The sequence below is a fragment of the Diospyros lotus genome, chromosome 13 (assembly GCF_014633365.1).
Source record: "Diospyros lotus cultivar Yz01 chromosome 13, ASM1463336v1, whole genome shotgun sequence".
Taxonomy (NCBI): Eukaryota; Viridiplantae; Streptophyta; class Magnoliopsida; order Ericales; family Ebenaceae; genus Diospyros; species Diospyros lotus.
This window is the reverse complement of record NC_068350.1, coordinates 22,659,898-22,674,939: the sequence shown is the minus strand read 5'-3', so window position 1 is coordinate 22,674,939 and position 15,042 is coordinate 22,659,898.

Below are 15,042 nucleotides of genomic sequence, written 5' to 3'. Positions count from 1 at the left end.
ATTTTGATACACTAAATACAATAAAGAAAGTTCAAATTCGGTTTTTGGGAGGTTTTGAAAACATGTGTTTTAGCCATGGGTCCATAGTAGAACACTTGAAACAAGAAAGAGTCAAGTTTGTTCAATCAACAATATCTCAAAATTGACTTATTTGCTTTTCACGATTCCTAATAATTGTGAAAGACGACTTTTTGATACGCTAAATACACTAAAGAAAGTTCAAATTTGGATTTCGGGAAGTTTTGAAAACTTGAGTTTTAGTCATGGGTCCATAGTAGAACAATTGAAACAAGAACGAGTCAACTTTGTTCAATCAAAGTTATCTCAAAATTGACTCATTTGTCTTTAACGATTCCGAATGTTTGTGAAAGACGATATTTTGATACACTAAATACACTAAAGAAAGTTCAAATTTGGATTTCGAGAAGTTTTGAAAACTTGAGTTTTAGTCATGGGTCCATAGTAGAACAATTGAAAGAAGAAAGAGTCAACATTGTTCAATCAAAGTTATCTCAAAATTTACTCATTTGTTTTTAACGATTCCGAATCTATGTGAAAGACGATGTTTTGATACACAAAATACACTAAAGAAAGTTCAAATTTAGTTTTTGGGAAGTTCCCAATACATGACTTTTAGCCATGGGTCCATAGTAGAACAATTGAAACAAGAAAGAGTCAACTTTGTTCAATCAAAGTTATATCAAAATTGACTCATTTGTTTTTGACGATTCCGAATCTATGTGAAAGACGATATTTTGATACACTAAATACACTAAAGAAAGTTCAAATTCGGTTTTTGGGAAGTTTCCAAAACATGACTTTTAGTCATGGGTCCATAGTAGAACACTTGGAACAAGAAAGACTGAACTTTATTCAATGAACGATATCTCAAAATTTTCTCCTTTGTTTTTGACGATTCCAAATCTATGTGAAAGACGATATTTTGATACACAAAATATACTAAAGAAAGTTCAAATTCAGTTTTTGGGAAGTTCCCAATACATGACTTTTAGCCATGGGTCCAAAGTAGAACACTTGAAACAAGAAAGAGTCAACTTTGTTCAATCAAAGTTATCTCAAAATTGACTCATTTTTTTTTAACGATTCCGAATGTATGTGAAAGACGATCTTTTGATACACTAAATACACTAAAGAAAGTTCAAATTCGGCTGGCGGGAAGTTTTGAAAACTTGAGTTTTAGTCAACTTTCCATAGTAGAACAATTGAAACAAGAAAGAGTCAACTTTGTTCAGTCAAAGTTATCTCAAAATTGACTCAATTGTTTTTAACGATTCTGAATGTATGTGAAAGACGATATTTTGATACACTAAATACACTAAAGAAAGTTCAATTTTGAATTTCAGGAAGTTTTGAAAACTTGAGTTTTAATCACGGGTCCATAGTAGAACAATTGAAATAAGAAAGACTCAACTTTATTCAATCAACGATATCTCAAAATTGACTCATTTGTTTTTGACGATTCCGAATCTATGTGAAAGACGATATTTTGATACAATAAATACACTAAAGAAAGTTCAAATTCTGTTTTTGGGAAGTTTCCCAAACATGACTTTCAGCCATGGGTCCATAGTAGAACACTTGGAACAAGAAAGAGTCAAGTTTGTTCAATCAACGATATCTCAAAATTGACTTATTTGCTTTTGAAGATTCCTAATAATTGTGAAAGACGACATTTTGATACGCTAAAAACACTAAATAAAGTTCAAATTTGGCTTTCGGGAAGTTTTGAAAACTTGAGTTTTAGCCAAGGGTCCATAGTAGAACAATTGAAACAACAAAGAGTCAACTTTGTTCAATCAAAGTTATTTCAAAATTGACTCATTTGTTTTTAACGATTTCGAATCTATGTGAAAGACGATATTTTGATACACTAAATACACTAAAGAAAGTTCAAATTCGATTTTTGGGAAGTTTTGAAAACATGTGTTTTAGCCATGGGTCCAAAGTAGAACACTTGAAACAAGAAAGATTCAAGTTTGTTCAATCAACGATATCTCAAAATTGACTTATTTGCTTTCGACGATTCCTAATAATTGTGAAGGACGACATTTTGATGCGCTAAATACACTAAAGAAAGTTCAAATTTGGATTTCGGGAAGTTTTGAAAACTTGAGTTTTAGTCATGGGTCCATAGTAGAACAATTGAAACTAGAAAGAGTCAACTTTGTTCAATCAAAGTTATGTCAAAATTGACTCATTTGTTTTTAACGATTTCGAATCTATGTGAAAGACGATATTTTGATACACAAAATACACTAAAGAAAGTTCAAATTCGATTTTTGAGAAGTTTTGAAAACATGTGTTTTAGCCATGGGTCCATAGTAGAACACTTGAAACAAGAAAGAGTCAACTTTGTTCAATCAAAGTTATCTCAAAATTTACTCATTTGTTTTTGACGATTCCGAATCTATGTGAAAGACGATATTTTGATACAATAAATACACTAAAGAAAGTTCAAATTCTGTTTTTGGGAAGTTTCCAAAACATGACTTTTAGCCATGGGTCCATAGTAGAACACTTGAAACAAGAAAGAGTCAAGTTTGTTCAATCAACGATATCTCAAAATTGACTTATTTGCTTTTGAAGATTCCTAATAATTGTGAAAGACGACATTTTGATACGCTAAAATCACTAAATAAAGTTCAAATTTGGCTTTTGAGAAGTTTTGAAAACTTGAGTTTTAGCCAAGGGTCCATAGTAGAACAATTGAAACAACAAAGAGTCAACTTTGTTCAATCAAAGTTATGTCAAAATTGACTCATTTGTTTTTAACGATTCCGAATCTATGTGAAAGACGATATTTTGATACACTAAATACACTAAAGAATGTTCAAATTCGATTTTTGGGAAGTTTTGAAAACATGTGTTTTAGCCATGGGTCCAAAGTAGAACACTTGAAACAAGAAAGATTCAAGTTTGTTAAATCAACGATATCTCAAAATTGACTTATTTGCTTTCGACGATTCCTAATAATTGTGAAAGACGACATTTTGATACACTAAAGAAAGTTCAAATTTGGATTTCGGGAAGTTTTGAAAACTTGAGTTTTAGTCATGGGTCCATAGTAGAACAATTGAAACTAGAAAGAGTCAACTTTGTTCAATCAAAGTTATCTCAAAATTGACTCATTTGTTTTTAACGATTTCGAATCTATGTGAAAGACGATATTTTGATACACAAAATACACTAAAGAAAGTTCAAATTCGATTTTTGGGAAGTTTTGAAAACATGTGTTTTAGCCATGGGTCCATAGTAGAACACTTGAAACAAGAAAGAGTCAACTTTGTTCAATCAAAGTTATCTCAAAATTTACTCATTTGTTTTTAATGATTCCGAATCTATGTGAAAGACGATATTTTGAAACACTAAATACCCTAAAGAAAGTTTAAATTCAGTTTTTGGGAAGTTTCCAAAACATGACTTTTAGCCATGGGTCCATAGTAGAACACTTGAAACAAGAAAGAGTCAACTTTGTTCAATCAAAGTTATCTCAAAATTAACTCATTTGTTTTTAGCGATTCCGAATCTATGTGAAAGACGATATTTTGATACACTAAATACTCTAAAGAAAGTTCAAATTTGGATTTCGGGAAGTTTTGAAAACTTGAGTTTTAGTCATGGGTCCATAGTACAACAATAGAAATAAGAAAAAGTCAACTTTTTTCAAGCAAACTTATCTCAAAATTGACTCATTTATTTTTAACGATTCCGAATCTATGTGAAAGACGATATTTTGATACACTAAATACACTAAAGAAAATTCAACTTCAATTTTTGGGAAGTTTCCAAAACATGACTTTTAGCCATGGGTCCATAGTAGAACACTTGAAACAAGAAAGAGTCAACTTTGTTCAATCAAAATTATCTCAAAATTGACTCATTTTTTTTAACGATTCCGAATGTATGTGAAAGACGATATTTTGATACACTAAATACACTAAAGAAAGTTCAAATTCAGTTTTTGGGAAGTTTCCAAAACATGACTTTTAGCCGTGGGTCCAAAGTAGAACACTTGAAACAAGAAAGAGTCAACTTTGTTCAATCAAAGTTATCTCAAAATTGACTCATTTTTTTTTGAACGATTCCGAATGTATGTGAAAGACGATCTTTTGATACACTAAATACACTAAAGAAAGTTCAAATTCGGCTGGCGGGAAGTTTTGAAAACTTGAGTTTTAGTCAACTTTCCATAGTAGAACAATTGAAACAAGAAATCGTCAACTTTGTTCAATCAAAGTTATCTCAAAATTGACTCATTTGTTTTTAACGATTCTGAATGTATGTGAAAGACGATATTTTGATACACTAAATACACTAAAGAAAGTTCAATTTTGGATTTCGGGAAGTTTTGAAAACTTGAGTTTTAATGATGGGTCCATAGTAGAACAATTGAAACAAGAAAGACTCAACTTTATTCAATCAACGATATCTCAAAATTGACTCATTTGTTTTTGACGATTCCGAATCTATGTGAAAGACGATATTTTGATACAATAAATACACTAATGAAAGTTCAAATTCGATTTTTGGGAAGTTTTGAGAACATGTGTTATAGGCATGGGTCCATAGTAGAACACTTGAAATAAGAAAGAGTCAAGTTTGTTCAATCAACGATATCTCAAAATTGACTTATTTGCTTTTGACGATACCTAATAATTGTGAAAGACGACATTTTGATACACTAAATACACTAAAGAAAGTTCAAATTTGGATTTTGGGAAGTTTTGAAAACATGACTTTTAGCCATGGGTCCATAGTAGAACACTTGAAACAAAGAAAGACTGAACTTTATTTGCTTTCAAAACTTCCCAAAAAATTGAATAAAGTTCAGTCTTTCTTGTTTCAAGTGTTCTGCTATGGACCCATGGCTAAAAGTCATGTTTTGGAAACTTCCCAAAAACCAAATTTGAACTTTCTTTAGTGTATTTAGTATATCAAAATATCGTCTTTCACATACATTCGGAATCGTGAAAAACAAATGAGTCAATTTTGAGATAACTTTGATTGAACAAAGTTGACTCTTTCTTGTTTCAATTGTTCTACTATGGACCCATGACTAAAATTCAAGTTTTCAAAACTTCCAGAAATCCAAATTTGAACTTTCTTTAGTGTATTTAGCGTATCAAAAAGTCGTCTTTCAACAATTATTAGGAATCGTGAAAAGCAAATAAGTCAATTTTGAGATATTGTTGATTGAACAAAATTGACTCTTTCTTGTTTCAAGTGTTCTACTATGGACCCATGGCTAAAACACATGTTTTCAAAACTTCCCAAAAATCGAATTTGAACTTTCTTTAGTGTATTTAGTGTATCAAAATATCGTCTTTCCCATAGATTCGAAATCGTCGAAAAGGAATGAGTCAATTTTTAGATATCGTTGATTGAATAAAGTTGAGTCTTTAAGTCATGTTTTCAAAACTTCCAAAAAACAGACTTTGAACTTTTTTTAGTGTATTTAGTGTATCAAAATATCGTCTCTCCCATAGATTCAGAATCGTCAAAAAGGAATGAGTCAATTTTGTGATATCGTTGATTGAATAAAGTTGAGTCTTTCTTGTTTCAAGTGTTCTACTATGGACCCATGGCTAAAAGTCATGTTTTCAAAACTTCCCAAAATCCGAATTTGAACTTTCTTTTGTGTATTTAGTGTATCAAAATGTCGTCTTTCACGATTATTAGGAATCGTCAAAAGCAAATAAGTCAATTTTGAGATTTCATTGATTGAACAAACTTGACTCTTTCTTGTTTCAAGTGTTCTACTATGGACCCATGGCTAAAACGCATGTTTTCAAAACTTCCCAAAAATCGAATTTGAACTTTCTTTAGCGTATTTTGTGTATCAAAATATCGTCTTTCACATAGATTCGAAATCGTTAAAAACAAATGAGTCAATTTTGAGATAACTTTTATTGAACAAAGTTGACTCTTTCTAGTTTCAATTGTTCTACTATGGACCCATGACTAAAACTCAAGTTTTCAAAACTTCCCGAAATCCAAATTTGAACTTTCTTTAGTGTATTTAGCGTATCAAAATGTCGTCTTTCACAATTAGTAGGAATCGTCGAAAGCAAATAAGTCAATTTTGAGATATCGTTGATTGAACAAACTTGAATCTTTCTTGTTTCAAGTGTTCTACTTTGGACCCATGGCTAAAACACATGTTTTCAAAACTTCCCAAAAATCGAATTTGAACTTTCTTTAGTGTATTTAGTGTATCAAAATATCGTCTTTCACATAGATTCGGAATCGTTAAAAACGAATGAGTCAATTTTGACATAACTTTGATTGAACAAAGTTGACTCTTTGTTGTTTCAATTGTTCTACTATGGACCCTTGGCTAAAACTCAAGTTTTCAAAACTTCCCGAAAGCCAAATTTGAACTTTATTTAGTGTTTTTAGCGTATCAAAATGTCGTCTTTCACAATTATTAGGAATCTTCAAAAGCAAATAAGTGAATTTTGAGATATCGTTGATTGAACAAACTTGACTCTTTCTTGTTTCAAGTGTTCTACTATGGACCCATGGCTAAAAGTCATGTTTTGGAAACTTCCCAAAAATAGAATTTGAACTTTCTTTAGTGTATTTATTGTATCAAAATATCGTCTTTCACATAGATTCGGAATCGTCAGAAACAAATGAGTCAATTTTGACATAACTTTGATTGAATAAAGTTGAGTCTTTCTTATTTCAATTGTTCTACTATGGACCCGTGACTAAAACTCAAGTTTTCAAAACTTCCCGAAATCCAAAATTGAACTTTCTTTAGTGTATTTAGTGTATCAAAATATCGTCTTTCACATACATTTAGAATCGTTAAAAACAAATGAGTCAATTTTGAGATAACTTTGATAGAACAAAGTTGACTCTTTCTTGTTTCAATTGTTCTACTATGGAACCTTGACTAAAACTAAAGTTTTCAAAACTTCCCGCAAGCCGAATTTGAACTTTCTTTAGTGTATTTAGTGTATCAAAAGGTCGTCTTTCACATACATTCAGAATCGTTAAAAAAATATGAGTCAATTTTGAGATAACTTTGATTGAACAAAGTTGACTCTCTCTTGTTTCAAGTGTTCTACTTTGGACCCATGGCTAAAAGTCATGTTTTGGAAACTTCCCAAAAACTGAATTTGAACTTTCTTTAGTGTATTTAGTGTATCAAAATATCGTCTTTCACATACATTCGGAATCGTTAAAAAAAAATGAGTCAATTTTGAGATAATTTTGATTGAACAAAGTTGACTCTTTCTTGTTTCAAGTGTTCTACTATGGACCCATGGCTAAAAGTCATGTTTTGGAAACTTCCCAAAAACTGAATTTGAACTTTCTTTAGGGTATTTAGTGTATCAAAATATCGTCTTTCACATAGATTCGGAATCGTTAAAAACAAATGAGTCAATTTTGAGATAAGTTTGATTGAAAAAAGTTGACTTTTTCTTGTTTCAATTGTTGTACTATGGACCCATGACTAAAACTCAAGTTTTCAAAACTTCCCGAAATCCAAATTTGAACTTTCTTTAGAGTATTTAGTGTATCAAAATATCGTCTTTCACATAGATTCGGAATCTTTAAAAACAAATGAGTTAATTTTGAGATAACTTTGATTGAACAAAGTTGACTCTTTCTTGTTTCAAGTGTTCTACTATGGACCCATGGCTAAAAGTCATGTTTTGGAAACTTCCCAAAAACTGAATTTGAACTTTCTTTAGGGTATTTAGTGTTTCAAAATATCATCTTTCACATAGATTCGGAATCGTTAAAAACAAATGAGTAAATTTTGAGATAACTTTGATTGAACAAAGTTGACTCTTTCTTATTTCAATTGTTCTACTATGGACCCATGACTAAAACTCAAGTTTTCAAAACTTCTCGAAATCCAAATTTGAACTTTCTTTAGTGTATTTAGTGTATCAAAATATCGTCTTTCACAAGCATTCGGAATCGTTAAAAACAAATGAGTCAATTTTGAGATAACTTTGATTGAAAAAAGTTGACTTGTTCTTGTTTCAATTGTTCTACTATGGACCCATGACTAAAACTCAAGTTTTCAAAACTTCCCGAAATCCAAATTTGAATTTTCTTTAGTGTCTTTAGCGTATCAAAATGTCGTCTTTCACAATTATTAGGAATCGTCAAAAGCAAATAAGTCAATATTGAGATTTCGTTGGTTGAACAAACTTGACTCTTTCTTGTTTCAAGTGTTCTACTATGGACCATGGCTAAAACACATGTTTTCAAAACTTCCCAAAAATCGAATTTGAACTTTCTTTAGTGTATTTACTGTATCAAAATATCGCCTTTCACATAGATTCGGAATCGTCAAAAACAAATGAGACAATTTTGAGATATCGTTGATTGAATAAAGTTCAGTCTTTCTTGTTTCAAGTGTTCTACTATGGACCCGTGGCTAAAAGTCATGTTTTCAAAACTTCCCAAAATCCAAATTTGAACTTTCTTTAGTGTATTTAGTGTATCAAAATGTCGTCTTTCACAATTATTAGGTATCGTCAAAAGCAAATAAGTCAATTTTGAGATATCGTAGATTGAACAAACTTGACTCTTTCTTGTTTCAAGTGTTCTACTATGGACCCATGCCTATAACACATGTTCTCAAAACTTCCCAAAAATCGAATTTGAACTTTCTTTAGTGTATTTATTGTATCAAAATATCGTCTTTCACATAGATTCGGAATCGTCAAAAACAAATGAGTCAATTTTGAGATATCGTTGATTGAATAAAGTTGAGTCTTTCTTGTTTCAATTGTTCTACTATGGACCCATGATTAAAACTCAAGTTTTCAAAACTTCCTGAAATCCAAAATTGAACTTTCTTTAGTGTATTTAGCGTATCAAAAAGTCGTCTTTCACAATCATTAGGAATCGTAAAAAGCAAATAAGTCAATTTTGAGATATTGTTGATTGAACAAACTTGACTCTTTCTTGTTTCAAGTGTTCTACTATGGACCCATGGCTAAAACACATGTTTTCAAAACTTCCCAAAAATCGAATTTGAACTTTCTTTAGTGTATTTAGTGTATCAAAATATCGTCTTTCCCATAGATTCGAAATCGTCTAAAAGGAATGAGTCAATTTTTAGATATCGTTGATTGAATAAAGTTGAGTCTTTAAGTCATGTTTTCGAAACTTCCAAAAAACAGACTTTGAACTTTTTTTAGTGTATTTAGTGTATCAAAATATCGTCTCTCCCATAGATTCAGAATCGTCAAAAAGGAATGAGTCAATTTTGTGATATCGTTGATTGAATAAAGTTGAGTCTTTCTTGTTTCAAGTGTTCTACTATGGACCCATGGCTAAAAGTCATGTTTTCAAAACTTCACAAAATCGAAATTTGAACTTTCTTTAGTGTATCAAAATGTCGTTTATCACAATTATTAGGAATCGTCAAAAGCAAACAAGTCAATTTTGAGATATCGTTGATTGAACAAACTTGACTCTTTCTTGTTTCAAGTGTTCTACTATGGACCCATGCCTAAAACACATGTTTTCAAAACTTCCCAAAAATCGAATTTGAACTTTCTTTAGTGTATTTAGTGTATCAAAATATCGTCTTTCACATAGATTCGGAATCGTCAAAAACAAAGGAGAAAATTTTGAGATATTGTTGATTGAATAAAGTTCAGTCTTTCTTGTTCCAAGTGTTCTACTATGGACCCATGGCTAAAAGTCATGTTTTGGAAACTTCCCAAAAACTGAATTCGAACATTCTTTAGTGTATTTAGTGTATCAAAATATCGTCTTTCACATACATTCGGAATCGTTAAAAAAAATGAGTCAATTTTGAGATAATTTTGATTGAACAAAGTTGACTCTTTCTTGTTTCAAGTGTTCTACTATGGACCCATGACTAAAACTCAAGTTTTCAAAACTTCCCGCCAGCCGAATTTGAACTTTCTTTAGTGTATCAAAAGATCGTCTTTCACATACATTCGGAATCGTTAAAAAAAATGAGTCAATTTTGAGATAACTTTGATTGAACAAAGTTGACTCTTTCTTGTTTCAAGTGTTCTACTTTGGACCCATGGCTAAAAGTCATGTTTTGGAAACTTCCCAAAAACTGAATTTGAACTTTCTTTAGTGTTTTTATTGTATCAAAATATCGTCTTTCACATACATTCGGAATCGTTAAAAAAAATGAGTCAATTTTGAGATAATTTTGATTGAACAAAGTTGACTCTTTCTTGTTTCAATTGTTCTACTATGCACCCATGACTAAAACTAAAGTTTTCAAAACTTCCCGAAATCAAAATTTGAACGTTCTTTCGTGTATTTAGTATATCAAAATATCGTCTTTCACATACATTCGGAATCATGAAAAACAAATGAGTCAATTTTGAGATAACTTTGATTGAACAAAGTTGACCCTTTGTTGTTTCAATTGTTCTACTATGGACCCATGCCTATAACACATGTTCTCAAAACTTCCCAAAAATCGAATTTGAACTTTCTTTAGTGTATTTATTGTATCAAAATATCGTCTTTCACATAGATTCGGAATCATCAAAAACAAATGAGTCAATTTTGAGATATCGTTGATTGAATAAAGTTGAGTCTTTCTTGTTTCAATTGTTCTACTATGGACCCATGATTAAAACTCAAGTTTTCAAAACTTCCCGAAATCCAAAATTGAACTTTCTTTAGTGTATTTAGTGTATCAAAATATCGTCTTTCACATTGATTCGGAATCGTTAAAAACAAATGAGTCAATTTTGAGATAACTTTGATTGAACAAAGTTGACTCTTTCTTGTTTCAATTGTTCTACTATGGACCCATGGCTAAAACTCAAGTTTTCAAAACTTCCCGAAAGCCAAATTTGAACTTTCTTTATTGTTTTTAGCGTATCAAAATGTCGTCTTTCACAATTATAAGGAATCTTCAAAAGCAAATAAGTAAATTTTGAGATATCGTTGATTGAACAAACTTGACTCTTTCTTGTTTCAAGTGTTCTACTATGGACCCATGGCTAAAAGTCATGTTTTGGAAACTTCCCAAAAACAGAATTTGAACTTTCTTTAGTGTATTTATTGTATCAAAATATCGTCTTTCACATAGATTCGGAATCGTTAAAAACAAATGGGTCAATTTTGACATAACTTTGATTGAACAAAGTTGACACTTTGTTGTTTCAATTGTTCTACTATGGACCCATGGCTAAAACTCAAGTTTTCAAAACTTCCCGAAAGCCAAATTTGAACTTTATTTAGTGTTTTTAGCGTGTCAAAATGTCGTCTTTCACAATTATTAGGAATCTTCAAAAGCAAATAAGTGAATTTTGAGATATCGTTGATTGAACAAACTTGACTCTTTCTTGTTTCAAGTGTTCTACTAGGGACCCATGGCTAAAAGTCATGTTTTAAAAAACTTCCCAAAAATCGAATTTGAACTTTCTTTAGAGTATTTAGTGTATCAAAATATCGTCTTTCCCATAGATTCGAAATCGTCAAAAAGGAATTAGTCAATTTTGAGATATCGTTGATTGAATAAAGTTGAGTCTTTAAGTCATGTTTTCAAAACTTCCAAAAAACAGAATTTGAACTTTTTTTAGTGTATTTAGTGTATCAAAATATCGTCTCTCCCATAGATTCGGAATCGTCAAAAAGGAATGAGTCAATTTTGTTATATCGTTGATTGAATAAAGTTGAGTCTTTCTTGTTTCAAGTGTTCTACTATGGACCCATGGCTAAAAGTCATGTTTTCAAAACTTCCCAAAATCCGAATTTGAACTTTCTTTAGGGTATTTAGTGTATCAAAATGTCGTCTTTCACAATTATTAGGAATCGTCAAAAGCAAATAAGTCAATTTTGAGATTTCATTGATTGAACAAAGTTGACTCTTTCCTGTTTCAAGTGTTCTACTATGGACCCATGGCTAAAACACATGTTTTCAAAACTTCCCAAAAATCGAATTTGAACTTTCTTTAGTGTATTTTGTGTATCAAAATACCGTCTTTCACATAGATTCGAAATCGTTAAAAACAAATGAGTCAATTTTGAGATAACTTTGATTGAACAAAGTTGACTCTTTGTTGTTTCAATTGTTCTACTATGGACCCATGACTAAAACTCAAGTTTTCAAAACTTCCCGAAATCCAAATTTGAACATTCTTTAGTGTATTTAGCGTATCAAAATGTCGTCTTTCACAATTATTAGGAATCGTCGAAAGCAAATAAGTCAATTTTGAGATATCGTTGATTGAACAAACTTGAATCTTTCTTGTTTCAAGTGTTCTACTTTGGACCCATGGCTAAAACACATGTTTTCAAAACTTCCCAAAAATCGAATTTGAACTTTCTTTAGTGTATTTAGTGTATCAAAATATCGTCTTTCACATAGATTCGGAATCGTTAAAAACAAATGAGTCAATTTTGACATAACTTTGATTGAACAAAGTTGACTCTTTGTTGTTTCAATTGTTCTACTATGGACCCTTGGTTAAAACTCAAGTTTTCAAAACTTCTCGAAAGCCAAATTTGAACTTTATTTAGTGTTTTTAGCGTATCAAAATGTCGTCTTTCACAATTATTAGGAATCTTCAAAAGCAAATAAGTCAATTTTGAGATATCGTTGATTGAACAAACTTGACTCTTTCTTGTTTCAAGTGTTCTACTATGGACCCATGGCTAAAAGTCATGTTTTGGAAACTTGCCAAAAACAGAATTTGAACTTTCTTTAGTGTATTTATTGTATCAAAATATCGTCTTTCACATAGATTCGGAATCGTCAAAAACAAATGAGTCAATTTTGACATAACTTTGATTGAACAAAGTTGACTCTTTCTTGTTTCAAGTGTTCTACTATGGACCCATGGCTAAAAGTCATGTTTTGGAAACTTCCCAAAAACTGAATTTGAACTTTCTTTAGGGTATTTAGTGTTTCAAAATATCGTCTTTCACCTAGATTCGGAATCGTTAAAAACAAATGAGTAAATTTTGAGATAACTTTGATTGTACAAAGTTGACTCTTTCTTATTTCAATTGTTCTACTATGGACCCATGACTGAAACTCAAGTTTTCAAAACTTCTCGAAATCCAAATTTGAACTTTCTTTAGTGTATTTAGTGTATCAAAGTATCGTCTTTCACATACATTCGGAATCGTTAAAAACAAATGAGTCAATTTTGAGATAACTTTGATTGAAAAAAGTTGACTTGTTCTTGTTTCAATTGTTCTACTATGGACCCATGACTGAAACTCAAGTTTTTAAAACTTCCCGAAATCCAAATTTGAATTTTCTTTAGTGTCTTTAGCGTATCAAAATGTCGTCTTTCACAATTATTAGGAATCGTCAAAAGCAAATAAGTCAATATTGAGATTTCGTTGATTGAACAAACTTGACTCTTTCTTGTTTCAAGTGTTCTAGTATGGACCCATGGCTAAAACACATGTTTTCAAAACTTCCCAAAAATCGAATTTGAACTTTCTTTAGTGTATTTAGTGTATCAAAATATCGCCTTTCACATAGATTCAGAATCGTCAAAAACAAATGAGACAATTTTGAGATATCGTTGATTGAATAAAGTTCAGTCTTTCTCGTTTCAAGTGTTCTACTATGGACCCATGGCTAAAAGTCTTATTTTCAAAACTTCCCAAAATCCAAATTTGAACTTTCTTTAGTGTATTTAGGGTATCAAAATGTCGTCTTTCACAATTATTAGGTATCGTCAAAAGCAAATAAGTCAATTTTGAGATATCGTTGATTGAACAAACTTGACTCTTTCTTGTTTCAAGTGTTCTACTATGGACCCATGCCTATAACACATGTTCTCAAAACTTCCCAAAAATCGAATTTGAACTTTCTTTAGTGTATTTATTGTATAAAAATATCGTCTTTCACATAGATTCGGAATCGTCAAAAACAAATGAGTCAATTTTGAGATATCGTTGATTGAATAAAGTTGAGTCTTTCTTGTTTCAATTGTTCTACTATGGACCCATGATTAAAACTCAAGTTTTCAAAACTTCCCGAAATCCAAAATTGAACTTTCTTTAGTGTATTTAGTGTATCAAAATATCGTCTTTCACAAGCATTCGGAATCGTTAAAAACAAATGAGTCAATTTTGAGATAACTTTGATTGAAAAAAGTTGACTTGTTCTTGTTTCAATTGTTCTACTATGGACCCATGACTAAAACTCAAGTTTTCAAAACTTCCCGAAATCCAAATTTGAATTTTCTTTAGTGTCTTTAGCGTATCAAAATGTCGTCTTTCACAATTATTAGGAATCGTCAAAAGCAAATAAGTCAATATTGAGATTTCGTTGGTTGAACAAACTTGACTCTTTCTTGTTTCAAGTGTTCTACTATGGACCATGGCTAAAACACATGTTTTCAAAACTTCCCAAAAATCGAATTTGAACTTTCTTTAGTGTATTTACTGTATCAAAATATCGCCTTTCACATAGATTCGGAATCGTCAAAAACAAATGAGACAATTTTGAGATATCGTTGATTGAATAAAGTTCAGTCTTTCTTGTTTCAAGTGTTCTACTATGGACCCGTGGCTAAAAGTCATGTTTTCAAAACTTCCCAAAATCCAAATTTGAACTTTCTTTAGTGTATTTAGTGTATCAAAATGTCGTCTTTCACAATTATTAGGTATCGTCAAAAGCAAATAAGTCAATTTTGAGATATCGTAGATTGAACAAACTTGACTCTTTCTTGTTTCAAGTGTTCTACTATGGACCCATGCCTATAACACATGTTTTCAAAACTTCCCAAAAATCGAATTTGAACTTTCTTTAGTGTATTTTGTGTATCAAAATATCGTCTTTCACAAAGATTCGGAATCGTTAAAAACAAGTGAGTCAATTTTGAGATAACTTTGATTGAACAAAGTTGACTCTTTCTTGTTTCAATTGTTCTACTATGGACCCATGGCTAAAACTCAAGTTTTCAAAACTTCCCGAAAGCCAAATTTGAACTTTCTTTGTTGTTTTTAGCGTATCAAAATGTCGTCTTTCACAATTATAAGGAATCTTCAAAAGCAAATAAGTAAATTTTGAGATAT